The sequence below is a fragment of the Aethalodelphis obliquidens genome, unplaced genomic scaffold (genome assembly GCF_003676395.1).
Source record: "Aethalodelphis obliquidens isolate GAN/ISIS:26980383/991018 unplaced genomic scaffold, ASM367639v1 scaffold14, whole genome shotgun sequence".
NCBI classification, from domain to species: domain Eukaryota; kingdom Metazoa; phylum Chordata; class Mammalia; order Artiodactyla; family Delphinidae; genus Aethalodelphis; species Aethalodelphis obliquidens.
Window position 1 is genome coordinate 416,567 of NW_020837958.1, and position 16,668 is coordinate 433,234.

The following is a 16,668-nucleotide window of genomic DNA, read 5'->3' on the forward strand; positions in this document are numbered from 1 at the left end:
TGTTTTTCAGTGGGTGTAAAGTTACACAAGATGAGTCAATTCTAGAGATCTGCCGTGCAGCAGAGTATTTATAGTCAATAATACAGAATTGTGCACTTGAAAATAGGTTAAGAGCATAGACCTCATGTTAAGTGTTTTCTACCAAAAACCAAGACCAGAGCCCCACAAAAGAACACAAGGAACATGTTGGAGGTGGTGGATGTGCTTAGTACCTTGGTGATGGTGACGGTACTGGGGCATATGCACACGTGAAAAGTGAGCAGTTTTTTTGGTGAATAAACTACAACTTAATAAAGTTAAAAAAATAAAAGAGTGTCAAGTAACCTAAAAATAAAAAGAGATTTGCAAAACTATATATCAGTGCCACTCTCCACACTAAATTTTTTTATTTTGGAAAATAGAGTTATTTTAGTAAAAATGTTACTTGTATTAATGTGTCATGAGTCGAATAATTTTTCAGAGTGTCGAGGGGTTCTGAGACCAAAAGTTTAAGAGACATTGGTATGTTGGTATAGAGAGTAAGACCTTGGGATCTGGAGCCAGACCCGCTGTTGATACCATGACTTTGCCGTTGCACACGTTGTGACCTTGGGTACGTGACTTACCCTCTCTGTGCTTCAGCTTCATCGCCTGTAAAATGAGTATAATAATCAAATTTGCGCCTTAGATTTTTGTGAGATGAAATGAGCACTTAGCGTGGCACCTGGAACCTTGTAGTGGCTTCCACCAATATTTGCCCTAATTATTGTTAACGCTTCTAGTTGTTATAAGTGGCTAACATTGATCAATGTAGAACCTGTGGGCCAAGCCATTCTTCCAGCCAACTCATCTTTCCACACAGCAGTGGAGCAGGAACCCCTAGGTAGAGTCTCTTGGAGAAAGCAGCAGGAGACATCTTGGACCTGGTCTCGCTGCCACACCCTGGGTTCTGGTTCATTTCTCTGTTTAAACCGTGACAACCAACCCTATGTTGCTGTCCTTTTGTTCACTGAATGCATGACTAACAAAGGAGGTGACAGCAAGGCGACCGTGTGATTTGGGGAGAGGAGGAGATGGCCTTACAAAGAGGCAGGATGTGTTGTATCAGCCAAAATGTTCCCAGACCCCACTCCGTTGAGTCACTTCCCTTTGCTTCAAGGAGTCGCCGGCCTTAAGATTCTATGTTCCTCCTGGCTTTTCCTCACAAGCATAATTCATCTCTCAATAATATTATATCACGTGTTTATTCTCACAGCGCTAGTCAACAGCATTCCTCACAATCACCATGGTCAGCGGGTCCCCTCAAAATTGAGAAAGACAGGGAAATGAATAATTCAATAATGCTGAAGGCCATCAACTTAATCAAAATTCCCTGTAACAGAAGAAGAAGAGAGAAGAGTCATGGTATTAGTACAGTAATACTAATATAATAGTAATTTCTGATGATGATGAGGTAGCAGTCAGTGCCCAGGTAGGAAAAGCTCTTCCACGTGTCTCAAGTGTATCTGATGCTTAGGAATCAAACGACTGGAGGATCATGGGAGCATGCAGCTGTTTTAGCACAGTATGGTGCAGCGTGGCGCAGCAGAGCACAGTATAGAACAGCATGTTATTTTCTAGAGAACGTTATACAAAATCATCTACTTTCTAAATTACATGCAGGAAATACTCCATTTCACAAATATATGCAATACAAAGAAATAATATTAAAGAAGTGGTCTGGGCTTCCCTGGTGGCGCAGTGGTTGAGAGTCCACCTGCCGATGCAGGGAACACGGGTTCGTGCCCCGATCCGGGAAGATCCCACATGCCGCGGAGCGGCTGGGTCCATGAGCCATGGCCGTTGAGCCGCGCGTCTGGAACCTGTGCTCCGCGACGGGAGAGGACACAACAGTGAGAGGCCCGCGTACCGCAAAAAAAAAAAAAAAAAAAAAAGGTCTGTTGAAGGAGAAAGAAAGATTAAGAAGCACGAAAAAGGAGCAAAACTAGAAAAGGAAAGAAAAAAGGGAGAAGAGAAAACTACAGGCTCAGAAAAAGAGGAAAATACAGAAGAAGACACATCAAAAGACGCTAATAGTAACTTCTTGTGTTCTTTTTGTTACCACTAAAGACCTTTAAAATATTTTGTATTTTGATAACTAAGAGCGCCTACAGGGACGCACACCTCCTTAGTAGCCCAGAGGCTGGACACACTTGTATTTTGCTGGCAAAGGTTTGTAAAGGTGAATATGGTTAGCATTCTGTTCTGCAGTCATATTTGCATGTTTTGACTCTAGGTTGAAGAATTGTTTATTTTAGAGTCACATAGTATCTCTTGGTGTAGTTACCATAATTCATTTTTTCTTTAGTGACAGGAAAGAATTTATTTCCTCTTTCTCCTCTTCTTTTCTGCTTTTTGTTTGTTTGGGTGTTTTTGCCTGTGTTTTGTTTTTGCTACTCTGAGCAATGCTGCCATAAGCATTCTTGCACCATATCCTATATATAGGTGATGTAATCGCTGTGGGGATGGCTACCTGGGTTAAAGTTATGTGTATCTTTCATATAAGTGAATGTCTCCTTGCTTTTCCAAAAGGTAGTAACAGTTCACATCTCTACCACTGATATACAATACAGGAGCATCTTTTCACCATTTCCCTGCCAGTGGTAATTTTTTGTATCTCTTTAGTTTTTGCCAATCAAGTGTATGTAAATCCTAGTCCATGGTTAATTTACTTGACACCTCCTACTATTGAATTTGAGCATCACTCTGAGTGTCTTTGGCTGTTACATTTGCATTTCTGTTCCTTCCTCATAATCTTCGCCTATTTTTTCATTGTGTTCTTGACTTTTTGTCACTTCTGTTTTCTCTTTGTATATAAAAACATTAAAACGTTGCTGTTGTCTGCTTTAAAAATAGTTTACCAATTCTTTTATCATGCCAGAGTTTTAATGTAAATGTATATATTTTTTACCCTTTTTTGCTTTCTAGATCAGATATATCATACATTTCCATCACCTCAGTAAGTTCTCTAGTGTCTCTTCCTAGTCAATCTCCCTACCCCCTCTAGAGGGAACCAGTATTCTGATTTCAAACACCATTTGTTAAATTTGCCTGTTAATTTTTGTATCTGAATTTGCTTGTTCAGTATAATGGATTGAATTTCATCCATGTTGCCGCATGCATCAGTATCCTATTGTTTGAATAGTCACAGTTTGTTCAGCCACTGTGTTGCTGATAGACATTTGAATTGTTTCAAGTTTTTAATTGCTATGAATAGATTTCCCAAGAACATTCTTGTGTGTATTTCTGAGACATAAAATAGGTCTATGCTTAATTTTGTTAAAAGCTACCAAATAATTTTCCAAGGTGGTTGAACCATTTTACACTCCCGCCAAAAATGGATAAGAATTTCATTTGCTTCACATTCCTGCCAGCACTTGGTTTTGCCAGTTCTTTTAATTAAAGTCATTCTGGTGTGTGTGCAGTGGTATCTTAATTGTGATTTTAATTTGCATTTCTTTGGTAATTAATGTTGAGCACATACTTACATGCTCACTAGCTATTGGTATGTCTTTCTTTGTGAACTGCTTCTTCAGGTCTTACTCATTTATTTTTTGGTCTTTTTATTATTTATTTTCTGGAGTGCTTAATATATTCTGCCTGTGGGTCCTCTGTCAGATACATGTATTGAGGAGATTATCTCCCATTCTGTGTCTTGCATTTTCACTTACTTTTTTTAAAAAATGGAGATACAGTTGACGTATAACATTGTGGAAGTTGAAGGTGTACAACGTGTTGATTTGATACATTTATATGTTACACCTTAGTGTTTGTTAGCCACCACTTGTCACATCACATAATTATCATTTCTTTTTTGTGATGAGAACATTTACCATCTAATCTCTTAACAACATTGAAGTATGTAATACAGTAGTGTTAACAGTAATCACTATGCTGTGCATTAGATCTCCAGAACTTATTCATCTCATTAATGGAAGTTTATACCCTTTGACCAGTGTCTCCCCAAATCTCCCACCCACCCGCCCATGGTAAACACCATTCTACTCTTTCTATAAATTTGACTTCTTTGGATTCCATGTATAAGTGATATCATACAGTATTTGTCTTTCAATGTCTGACATATCTCACTCAGCATAATGTTCTCAAGGTCCATCCATATTGTTGCAAATGGTAGGATTTCTTTCTTTTTCATGGCTGAATAATATTCGTGTGTGTGTGTGTGTGTGTGTGTGTGTGTGTGTGTGTGTATCATATTTTCTTTATGCATTCATCCATCAGTGGACAGTTAGGTTGTTTCTATGTCTTGGCTATTGTAAATAATGCTGCAGTGAACATGGGGGTACACTTCTTGAGTTACTGTTTTAGTTTACTTTGGATAAATACCAGAGTGGAATTGCTAGATCATGCAGTAGTTCTATTTTTAATTTTTTTTTAGCAACCTCCATACTGTTTTCTATAGTGGTGGCACTAATTTACTTTCCTACTAACAGTGCACAAGCGTTCCCCTTTCTTCACATTCTGCTAACACTTGTTATTTCTTGTCTTTTTGATAAATAGCCATTCTGCCAGGTGTGAGATGATATCTCATTGTGGTTTTGATTTGCATTTTCCTGATGATTCATGATGCTGAGCATCTTTTCATGTACCTATTGGCCTTCTGTATGTCCTCTGGAAAAAAATATCTATTCAGACCCTCTTCCCATTTTTTAATTGGATTTATTTTTTGCTGTTGAGTTGATTGGCTTTTCAAATATATTTTCTATATTAGACCTGTGTCAGATATATTATTTGCAAATATTTTCTCCTATTCCATAGGTTGACTTTTTATCTTATTGACGGTTTCCTTTTCTGTGCAGAAGCTTTTTAGTTTGATTTTGTTCCACTTGTTTATTTTTGCTTTTGTTGCTTTTGCTTTTGGTGTCAAATCCAAAAAATCATTACCGAGACCAATGTCAAGGAGATTACCACCGATGTTTTCCTCTAGGAGTTTTATGGTTTTAGGTCTTTCATTCAAGTCTTTAATCCATTTTGAGTTTATTTTTGTGTATGGTGTAAGATAGTGGTCCAGTTTTATTCTTTTGCAAGTGACTGTCTGGTTTTTCCCAACACCATTTATTGGAGAGATTGTCCTTTCCTCATTGTATATTCTTGGCTCCTTTGTCATAAATTAATTGACCATATACGTGTGGGTTTATTTCTGGGCTCTCTATTCTGTTCCACTGATCCATCTCTCTGATTTTATGCCGATACTGTACCGTTTTGATGACTATAGCTTTGTAATATGGTTTGAAATCAGGAAGTGTAATGCCTTCAGCTTTCTCTTTCTCAAGATTGCTTTGGCTATTTGTGGTCTTTTGTGGTTCCATACAAATTTTAGGATTTTTTTTCTATATTTGTAAAAAATGCCATTGGAATTTTGGTAGGTATTGCATTGACTCTGTTGATTGCTTTGGGTAGTATGGACATTTTAATGATATCAATTCTTCTAATCCATGAGCAGGGGATATCTTTCCATTTCTTCATGTCTTCCTTAATTTCTTTAATCAATGTCATAGTTTTCAGTGTGCCAATCTTTCACCTCCTTGATTAAATTTATTTCTGTACATTTTATCTTTTTTTGATGCAATTTTAAACGGGATTGTTTCCTTAATTTTTCTTTCTGATAGTTTGTTATTAGTGTATAGAAATGCAACTGACTTTTGTTTATTGATTCTATATCCTACAACTTTACTGAATTTGTTTCTTAGTTTTAACAATTTTTTTTGTGGCGTATTCAGCATTTTCTGTATATAATATCATGTCATCTACAAACATGCAGTTTTATTTCTTCCTTTCTGATTTGGATGCCTCTCTCCTCCCCTCCCCTCCCCTCCTCTCCTCCCCTCCCCTCCCCTCCTCTCCCCCCTTTCCCTCTCCTCCCCTCCCCTTCCCTCCCCTCTCCTCTCCTCTCTTTTCCTTCTTTACTTCTAATTGCTCTGGTTTTTTTGCAAAAAACATACACTGTATGACTTCAACCTTCAGTATTAATCTGTAGTTGTTTTATTTACCAATATATAGTCATTTTTATTGGTATGTGCTATAAAATGTGTATTCTGTCATTGTTGGGTAAATATATCTATTAGCTCTAGTTTCTTACTTTTGATGATATCTTAAGCATTAAAGCATACAAAGGCTAAAGTTCCTCAAACCTTTACCCTCTTCTCAGGTAAAATAAAAGCCCTTAGCAAACACAAATAGCAAAAACATCATTTGCTCCCATTTCTAGTTGTATGTTAATGTTGCCTGGTATTTTAAATACTTTATTTTTAATCCTAGTATATATGATTATTACTGCATTACACAAGTAGTATTTGTTTGTGAGTGTCCACATATTTATCCCATCCTTTGTTCTTTATTTCTTGTTGCATCTCATTGTGCTATCATTTTCCTTCTATTTGGAGTTCATTCTCTATTATTCCTTTAATGTGGGTCTGCAGGAGGCAGACTCAATTTTTGTATCTCTGAAAATTCTTCATATCACCTTCATTCTTGTAAGATATTTTAATGGGTAACAATCGATTACTGGTTGGCAGTTATTTTATTCAGCATATTGGAGATCTTGTTCTGCTGTCTTCTGGCTTTATTGATGCTTTTGGGAAGTTAGCTGTTGGCTTTTGGTCCATCCAGGTGCTTCAGCTTTCTCCTTTTTGTAATTTTCATATTCTTTGAATTTTTTTTTAGTTTTAGTTATGATTACTGAGAATTAAGAAATGAAAAGAAACCATGATTTGAAAAATAATTCAGCAAATTGATAAAGTGCACCAAAGCATGGTGTGCAAGACTATTATCTAAGTTCAAGGTTTTAACATAAGGTTTTTCAGAGCCTTATTATTATTCAAGATAAGACCACAGAGAACTGTTTTAATGGCAATTTTATGTTAATTCATGTTTTCCAAAAACAAGACCATTGACTGTCCCTGCAACCCTTGTAGTTTGCAAATGTAGCCAGTTCCTTCCTAGACTACTGTTACTGCCCCCTAAAACCACCTTATGACTAACTCCAGCTGATGAAACCCTATTTATACCCTTCCCTACTTTCCCCTGTTGAGTCTGAGACTCTGTACTCTCCTCTGTTAGCAAATTTAATAAGCTTTTAATTGTCATAGATTTTCCTAGTGGTCTCTGAAGGTGCCAGACAGTCATGGAGGCCCCAGAGAGGTCTAGCCAGACCCCTCACCATTATGGTCCTGGTCCTTTGACTCGTCTAGTGCCTATTTCACTGGATCCCAGTGCGCCTCCCTGTCTGGGGTTTGCACATCCATGCTGGTGAGGTGAGTGTAGCACTTGTCACTGATCAGGGTTTATTGGTCCTAGAACTCTGGTCTCCCAGGACTTTTTCATTGTCTCTTCAGATTTGTTCTTGTTTTCTTTTTCATCTAGTGAAGTTCTGCCAGAACTTTGCCACTAGCCATCCTGTCCACCCATCTGCGTTTTATCTATACTCTTGTACATCTATAAGAATAAGTCATAGGGCAGGAGTCATGATAGATTTTATAATTCTGTCTTCTTAGGCAGCTACAGGGACTAACGAGTGAAAGGTCTCTTTGACCAGTATCGGTTCTAGCACCAACTATCTTTAATTACTCATTAAAATCTTAGAAGACTTTTTTAGTCTTGTCTATGTATGAGAAATTGGCTGTCAGAGAGATTCTTTTTCACAAATTCCACCTGTCAGAGCCAGCTGATTCCTCATGTCGGCAGGCAGGGGTGGATTTCCAGGACTCTCACTATTCCTAATATCTTCTTACTTCCTGGTTAATCATTGACTGCGTCCTTAGAAATTAATTCTGTGTTATATTTCATTGCATGATTTGACTCCCATTCTGAGAATATGGATTATGTAATAAATTTGTCAGTTTGTTCCACTAACAGATCTGGACTATTTTGCCTTGACAGCTAGTTATCATTCTTTGTCACCTTAGGCAGGAGATTGGTTATTTCGGATACTTCATCAGAGAAAGAGTACACTTGAGCCTTGTTAGATAGGATCTTACTAACACCACCACCATCACTACCACCACATACCTTTACTGACCTAAAGCTGTAGTCCTCGAGAGTTTCTCCAGAAGTAAATGGTCCAAAAGATAGGACAGCTAAAAGACAGGTGGCCCAAGCACCTCAGAATTACCAAGTAAATTGCTTTCACTCAAGACCATTGGAACAAAACTGCCCCCCACCCCACGAACAAATGACAGATGCCATTGATGGTGATGTGCTTACCCTCTTGACTATTTTCTCCTCTCTGTGTTAGTTCAAGGTTCTAGAATATTGATAAACAACCCTACAAACATGGTACTACCAAGATGGTCTTCTTTGAAAATTAGTATTGGCATATTTCTTCATTCATGCATGCTGACAATAAGGGACAAACTCCTAGAAGACACAAACCACTGAAACTAACTCAAGAAGAAATAGAAAATCTGAATATACCTATAACAAGTAATTTTATAAATTCCCACAAAGAAAAGGCCAAGCCCAGATGACTTCAGTGGTGAATTCTTACGAGCGTTTATAGAAAATTTAATACCATTACTTCACAAAATCTCCCAAAAAGTATAAGAAGGAAAGAATATTTCCCAGCTAATCCTGTAAGGTCAGTTTTAACCAGACACAAAAAATCAAAGACATCACAAAAAAGGACAACTATAGACCAATACCCCTTATAAATATAGAGGCAAAAGTCTTTAACAAAATACTAGAAAACTGAATCCAACAACATTTAAAAAGGGTCATGCACCATGACCAAGTGGGATTTATCCCAGGAATGTAAGGTCTATTTAAGATAAAAAAAATAGGGCTTCCCTGGTGGCACAGTGGTTGCGAGTCCCCCTGTCGATGCAGGGGTCATGGGTTCGTGCCCCGGTCCGGGAAGATCCCACATGCCGCGGAGCGGCTGGGCCCGTGAGCCATGGCCGCTGAGCCTGCGCGTCCGGAGCCTGTGCTCCGCAACGGGAGAGGCCACAACAGTGAGAGGCCCGCGTACCACAAAAAAAAAAAAAAATCAATGCAATACACCATACCAATAGAATAAAGGACAAAACCCACAAGATCATCTCAATAGGCAGAGAAAAGCATTTGACTAAATTCAACACTCATTATAAAAATGTGCAATACGCTAGAAAGAGAGGAGAATGTCCTCAACGTGATAAAGTCCATCTGAAAAAAGTCCTCAGCCAACATCCATCATACTTAACGGTGAAAGACTAGATGGTTTCTCCCTAACTACAGGAAGAAGATAAGGATGTCTGCTCTTGCAACTTCAGTTCAACATTGTGCTGGATGTTCTAGCCAGGGCAATAAAGCAGAAAAAGAAATAAAAGCATACCGAGAGACCTTCAAGATGGCGGAGGAGTAAGACGCGGAGATCACCTTGCTCCCCACAAATACATCAGAAATACATCTACATGTGGAACAACTCCTACAGAACACCTACTGAACGCTGGCAGAAGACTCAGACCTACCAAAAGGCAAGAAACTCCCCACGTACCTGGGTAGGGCAAAGGAAAAAAAAAAACAGAGACAAAAGAATAGGAATGTGACCTGCACCTCTGGGAGGGAGCTGTGAAGGACAAAAAGTTTCGGTACACTAGGAAGCCCCTTCACTGGCGGAGACGGGGTGGGGGGGTGGGGGGGTAGGTAGTGGGGGAAGCTTCGGAGCCACAGAGGAGAGCTCAGCAACAGGGGTGCAGAGGGCAAAGCGGAGAGATTCCCGCACAGCGGATCGGTGCCAACCAGCACTCATCAGCCTCAGAGGCTTGTCTGCTCACCTGCTGGGGTGGGCGGGGGCTGGGAGGGGAGGCTCAGGCTTCAGAGGTCAGATCCCAGGGAGAGGACGGGGGTTGGCTGCGTGAACACAGCCTGAAGGGGGCTAGTGCAACACAGCTAGCCGAGAGGTAGTCCGGGAAAAAGTGTGGACCTGCCTAAGAGGCAAGAGACCATTGTTTCGGGGTGCACGAGGAGAGAGGATTCAGAGCACCGCCTAAACAAGCTCCAGAGACAGGCACGAGCCACGGCTATCAGTGTGGACACCACAGACGGGCATGAAACGCTAAGGCTGCTGCTGCAGCCAAGAAGAAGGCTGTGTGCAAGCACAGATCACAGTCTACACCTCCCCTACCAGGAGCCTGTGCAGCCCGCCACTTCCAGGGTCCCGTGATCCGGGGACACCTTCCCTGGGAGAATACGGCGTGCCTCAGGCTGTTGCAATGTCACGCCAGCTTCTGCCGCTGCAGGCTCACCCTGCATCCATACCCCTCCCTCCCCCCCCCCCCCCCCCCCCAGTGAGCCAGCTGCTCACTCCTTTAACCCAGTAATCAGCTGCTCCTTTAACCCCGTCCTGTCTGTGGGCGGGGGTGGGGTGGGGGTGGGGGTGGGGAACAGACGCCCTCAGGCAACCTACAGGCAGAGGCAGGGACAAATCCAAAGCTGAACCCCAGGAGCTGTGCAAACCAAGAAGAAGGGAAATTTCTCCCAGCAGCCTCAGGAGCAGTGGATTGAATCTCCACAATCAACTTGATGTACCCTGCATCTCTGGAATACCTGAATTGACAATGAGTCATCCCAAAATTGAGGCAGTGGACTTTGGGAGCAACTGTGGACCACAGTGGACTTGGGGTTTGCATTCTGCATCTAATTGGTTTCTGGTTTCGTGTTTATCTTACTTTAGTATTTAGAGTTTATTATCATTGGTAGATTTCTTTATTGCTTTGGTTGCTCTCTTCCTTTATATATATATATATATTTTCTCTTTTTGTGAATGTGTATGTGTATGCTTCATTGTGTGATTTTGTCTGTATAGCTTTGCTTTTACCCTTTGTCCTAGGGTTCTGTCCGTCTTTTTTTTTTTTTAGTATACTTTTTAGCACTTATCATTGGTGGATTTGTTTTTTGGTTTGGTTGCTCTCTTCTTTCTTTTTTTATTACTTATTTTTTTATTTTTAATATTTTTTAATTTTAATTATTTTATTTCTTTCTTTCTTTTTTCCTTCCTTTTCTTCTGAGCCATGTGGCTGACAGGGTCTTGGTGTTCCGCCCAGGTGTCAGGCCTGTGCCTCTAAGGTGGGAGAGCCGAGTTCAGGACATTGGTCCACCAGAGACCTCCCAGGTCTACATAATATTAAAAGGTGAACGCTCTCCCAGAGATATCCATCTTAACGCTAAGACCCAACTCCACTCAATAACCAGCAGGCTACAGCGCTGGACACCCTATGCCAAACAACTGCAAGAAGACACACAACCACACCCATTAGCAGACAGGCTGCCTAAAATCATAATAAAGTCACAGACACCCCAAAACATACCACAGGATGTGGTCCTGCCCACTAGAAAGACAAGATCCAGCCTCATCCACCGGAACACAGGCACTAGTCCCCTCCACCAGGAAGCGTACACAACCCACTGAACCAACCTTAGCCACTGGGGACAGACGCCAAAAGAACAGGAACTGCAAAGATGCAGCTTGCAAAAAGGAGACCGCAAACACAGTAAGTCAAGCAAAATGAGAAGACAGAGAAACACACAGCAGATGAAGGAGCAAGGTAAAAACCCACCAGACAAAACAAATGAAGAGGAAACAGGCAGTCTACCTGAAAGAGAATTCAGAGTAATGATCGTAAAGATGATCCAAAATCTTGGAAATAGAATGGAGAAAATACAAGAAACACTTAACAAGGACCTAGAAGAACTAAAGAGAAAAGAAACAATGATGAACAACACAATAAATGAAATTAAAAATTCTCTAGAAGGGATCAATAGCAGAATAACTGAGGCAGAAGAACGAATAAGTAACCTGTAAGATAAAATAGTGGAAATAACTACCGCAGAGCAGAATAAAGAAAACAGAATGAAAAGAATTGAGGACAGTCTTAGACATCTCTGGGACAACAATTAAATGCACCAACGTTCAAATTATAGGGGTCCCAGAAGGAGAAGAGTAAAAGGGACTGAGAAAATATTTGAGAGATTATAGTTGAAAACTTCCCTAATATGGGAAAAGAAAGAGTTAATCAAGTCCAGGAAGCACAGAGAGTCCCATACAGGATAAATCCAAGGAGAAACACGCCTAGACACATACTAATCAAACTACCAAAAATTAAATCAAAGAAAAAATATTAAAAGCCGCAAGAGAAAAACAACAAATAACATACAAGGGAATCCCCATAAGGTTAACAGCTGATCTTTCAGCAGAAACTCTGCAAGCCAGAAAGGAGTGGCAGGACATATTGAAACTGATGAAAGGGAAAAACTCCAACCCAGATTACTCTACCCAGCAAGGATCTAATTCGGATTCGATGGAGAAATTAAAACCTTTACAGACAAGCAAATGCTGAGAGAATTCAGCACCACAAAACCAGCTCTACAACAAATGCTAAAGCAACTTCTCTAGGCAGGAAACACAAGGAAACGAAAAGACCTACAATAACAAACCCAAAACAATTAAGAAAATGGTAATAGGAACATACATATCGATAATTACCTTAAATGTAAATGCATTAAATGCTCCAACCAAAAGACACAGACTGGCTGAATGGATACAAAACAAGACCCATATATATGCTGTCTATAAGAGACCAACTTCAGACCTAGGGACAAATACAGACTGAAAGTGAGGGGATAGAAAAAGATATTCCATGCAAATGGAAATCAAAAGAAAGCTGGAGTAGCAATTCTCATATCAGAAAAAATAGACTTTGAAACAAACACTATTACAAGAGACAAAGAAGGACACTACATAATGATCAAGGGATCAATCCAAGAAGAAGATGTAACAATTGTAAATATTTATGCAGCCAACATAGGAGCACCTCAATACATAGGCAAATGCTAACAGCCATAAAAGGGGAAACTGACAGTAACACAATCATAGTAGGGGACTTTAACACCCCAGTTTCACCAATGGACAGATCATCCAAAATGAAAATAAATAAGGAAACACAAGCTTTAAATGATACATTAAACAAGATGGACTTAATTGATATTTATAGAACATTCCATCCAAAAACAACAGAATGCACTTTCTACTCAAGTGCTCGTGGAACATTCTCCAGTATAGTTCATATCTTGGGTCACAAATCAAGCCTTGGTAAATTTAAGAAAGTTGATCATATCAAGTATCTTTTCTGACTGCAACACTATGAGACCAGATATCAATGACAGGAAAAAATCTGTAAAAAATACAAACATATGGAGGCTAAACAATATGTTACTAAATAACCACGAGATCGCTGAAGAAATCAAAGAGGAAATTAAAAAATACCTAGAAACAAATGACAATGAAAACACAATGACCCAAAACCTATAGGATGCAGCAGAAGCAGTTCTAAGAGGGAAGTTTATAGCAATACAATCCTACCTCAAGAAACAAGAAGCATCTCAAGTAAACGACCTAACCTTACACCTAAAGCAATTAGAGAAAGAGGAACAAAAAAACCCCAAAGTTAGCAGAAGGAAATGAATCATAAAGGTCAGATCAGAAATAAATGAAAAAGAAATGGAGAAAACAATAACAAAGATCAATAAAACTAAAAGCTGGTTCTTTGAGAAGATAAACAAAATTGATAAACCATTAGCCAAACTCATCAAGAAAAGAGGGAGAAGACTCAAATCAACAGAATTAGAAATGAAAAAGAAGTAACAACTGACACTGCAGAAATAAAAGGATCATGAGATTACTACAAGCAGCTCTATGCCAATAAAATGGACAACCTCGAAGAAATGGACAAATTCTTAAAAAAGCACAACCTTCCAAGACTGAACCAGGAAGAAGTAGAAAATATAAACAGACCAATCACAAGCACTGAAATTGAGACTGTGATTAAAAATCTTCCAAAAAACAAAAGCCCAGGACCAGATGGCTTCACAGGAGAATTCTGTCAAACATTTAGAGAAGAGCTAACACCTATCCTCCTCAAACTCTTCCAAAATATAACAGAGGGAGGAATACTCCAAAACTCACTCTACGAGGCTACCATCACCCTGATATCAAAACCAGGCAAAGAGGTCACAGAGAAAGAAAACTATAGGACAAAGTCACTGATGAACATAGATGCAAAAATCCTCAACAAATACTAGCAAACAGAATCCAGCAGCACATTAAAAGGATCATAAACCCTGATTAAGTGGGGTTTATCCCAGGAATGCAGGGATTCTTCAATATAGACAAATCAATCAAGGTGATAAACCATATTAACAAACTGAAGGAGAAAAACCATATGATCATCTCAATAGATGCAGAAAAAGCTTTTGACAAAATTCAACACCCATTTATGATAAAAACCCTCCAGAAAGTAGGCATAGAGGGAACTTACCTCAACATTATAAAGACCATATATGACAGACCCACAGCCAACATCACTCTCAATGGTAAAAAATGAAACCATTTCCTCTAAGATCAGGAACAAGACAAGGTTGTCCACCTTCACCACTATTATTCAACATAGTTTTGGAAGTTTTAGCCACAGCAATCAGAGAAGAAAAAGAAATAAAAGGAATTCAAATCAGAAAAGAAGAAGTAAAGCTGTCACTGTTTGCAAATGACATGATACTGTCCATAGACAATCCTAAAGATGCTACCAGAAAACTACTAGAGCTAATCAATGAATTTGGTAAAGTACCAGGATACAAAATTAATGCACAGAAATCTCTTGCATTCCTATGCACTAATGATGAAAAATCTTAAAGAGAAATTAAGGAAACACACCCATTTAGCATTGTAGCAAAAAGAATAAAATACCTAGGAATAAACCTACCTAGGGAGACAAAAGACCTGTATGCAGAAAACTATAAGACACTGATGAAAGAAATTAAAGATGATTCAAACAGATGGAGAGAGATTCCATGGTCTTGGATTGGAAGAATCACCATTGTGAAAATGACTATACTACCCAAAGCAATCTACACATTCAATGCAATCCCTGTCAAACTACCACTGGCATTTTTCACAGAAGCAGAACAAAGAATTTCACAATTTGTATGGAAACACAAAAGCCCCCGAATAGTCAAAGCAATCTTGAGAAAGAAAAATGGAGCTGGAAGAGTCAGGCTCCCTGACCTCAGACTATACTACAAAGCTACAGTAATCAAGACAGTATGGTACTGGCACAAAAACAGAAATATAGATCAATGGAACAGGATAGAAATCCCAGAGATGAACCCACACACATATGGTCACCTTATTTTTGATAAAGGAGGCAAGAATATATAATGGAGAAAAGCCACCCTCTTCAATAAGTGTTGCTGGGAAAACTGGACAGCTACATGTAAAAGAATGAAATTAGAGCACTCCCTAACACCATACACAAAAATGAACTCAAAATGGATTAGAAACCTAAAGGTAAGGCCAGACACTATAAAATTCTTAGAGGAAAATATAGGCAGAACACTCTATGACATAAATAATAGCAAGATCCTTTTTGACCCACCTCCTAGAGAAATGGAAATAAAAACAAAAATAAACAAATGGCACCTAATGAAACTTCAAAGCTTTTGCACAGAAAAGAAACCATAAACAAGATGAAAAGACAACCCTCAGAATGGGAGAAAATATTTGCAAAGAAGCAACTGATAAAGGATTAATCTCCAAAATATACAAGCAGCTCATGCAGCTCAATATCAAAAAAACAACCCAATCCAAAAATGGGCAGAGAAATAGACATTTCTTCAAGGAAGATGTACAGACTGCCAACAAACACATGAAAGGATGCTCAACATCACTAATCATTAGAGAAATGCAAATCAAAGCTACAATGAGATACCACCTCATACCAGTCAGAATGGCCATCATCAAAAAATCTAGAAACAATACTGGAGAGCGTGTGGAGAAAAGGGAACCCTCTTGCACTGTTGGTGGGGAATGTAGATTGATACAGCCACCATGAAGAACAGTATGGAGGTTCCTTTAAAAACTAAAAGTAGAACTATCATATAACCCAGCAATCCCACTACAGGGCATATACCCTGAGAAAACCATAATTCAAGAGTCATGTACCACAATGTTCGTTGCAGCTCTGTTTGCAACAGCCAGGACATGGAAGCAACCTGAGTGTCCGTTGCTCTAGAATAGAAAGATGCAAAAGGCTGGGAGTAAAAAGTGTCAAATCACATTTAAGATAAAGGACTTGTATGCGAGTATATAAAGACCTCTCAAAGCGCCATAATCAGAAAGCAAACAATTCAGTCTAAAAGAAGTCAAAAGATTTGAACAGATACGTCACCAAATGATGACATGAAAAGAAGCTCAAAATCATTAGTCACTGGGTAAATACAAATTAAAATCACAGTGTGGTAATACTTCACATCTATTAGCATGGTAAAATTTTAAAGACTGGCCATACCAGGTGCTGGCATTGATGTTGGGAAATGGGATCTTTCATACACTGCTGGTGGAAATGTAAAATGGTACAATCACTTTGGAAACCATCTGGCAGGTTCTTAAATGTCAAACATCTTCCACATGACTCAGCCTTTTCACTGTAAGTGGAAAGGAATTTACCTAAGAGAAATTAAAGCTTGTATCCCTATAAAGACTAGAACATGAATGTTCATAATAGTTTAATTTGTCAGAGCCCAAACTTGGAGGCAGTCCAAATGCCCATCAATAGGCAAACTGATAAACGAATTGTGGTACATCCATACAATGGAATACTACTACCC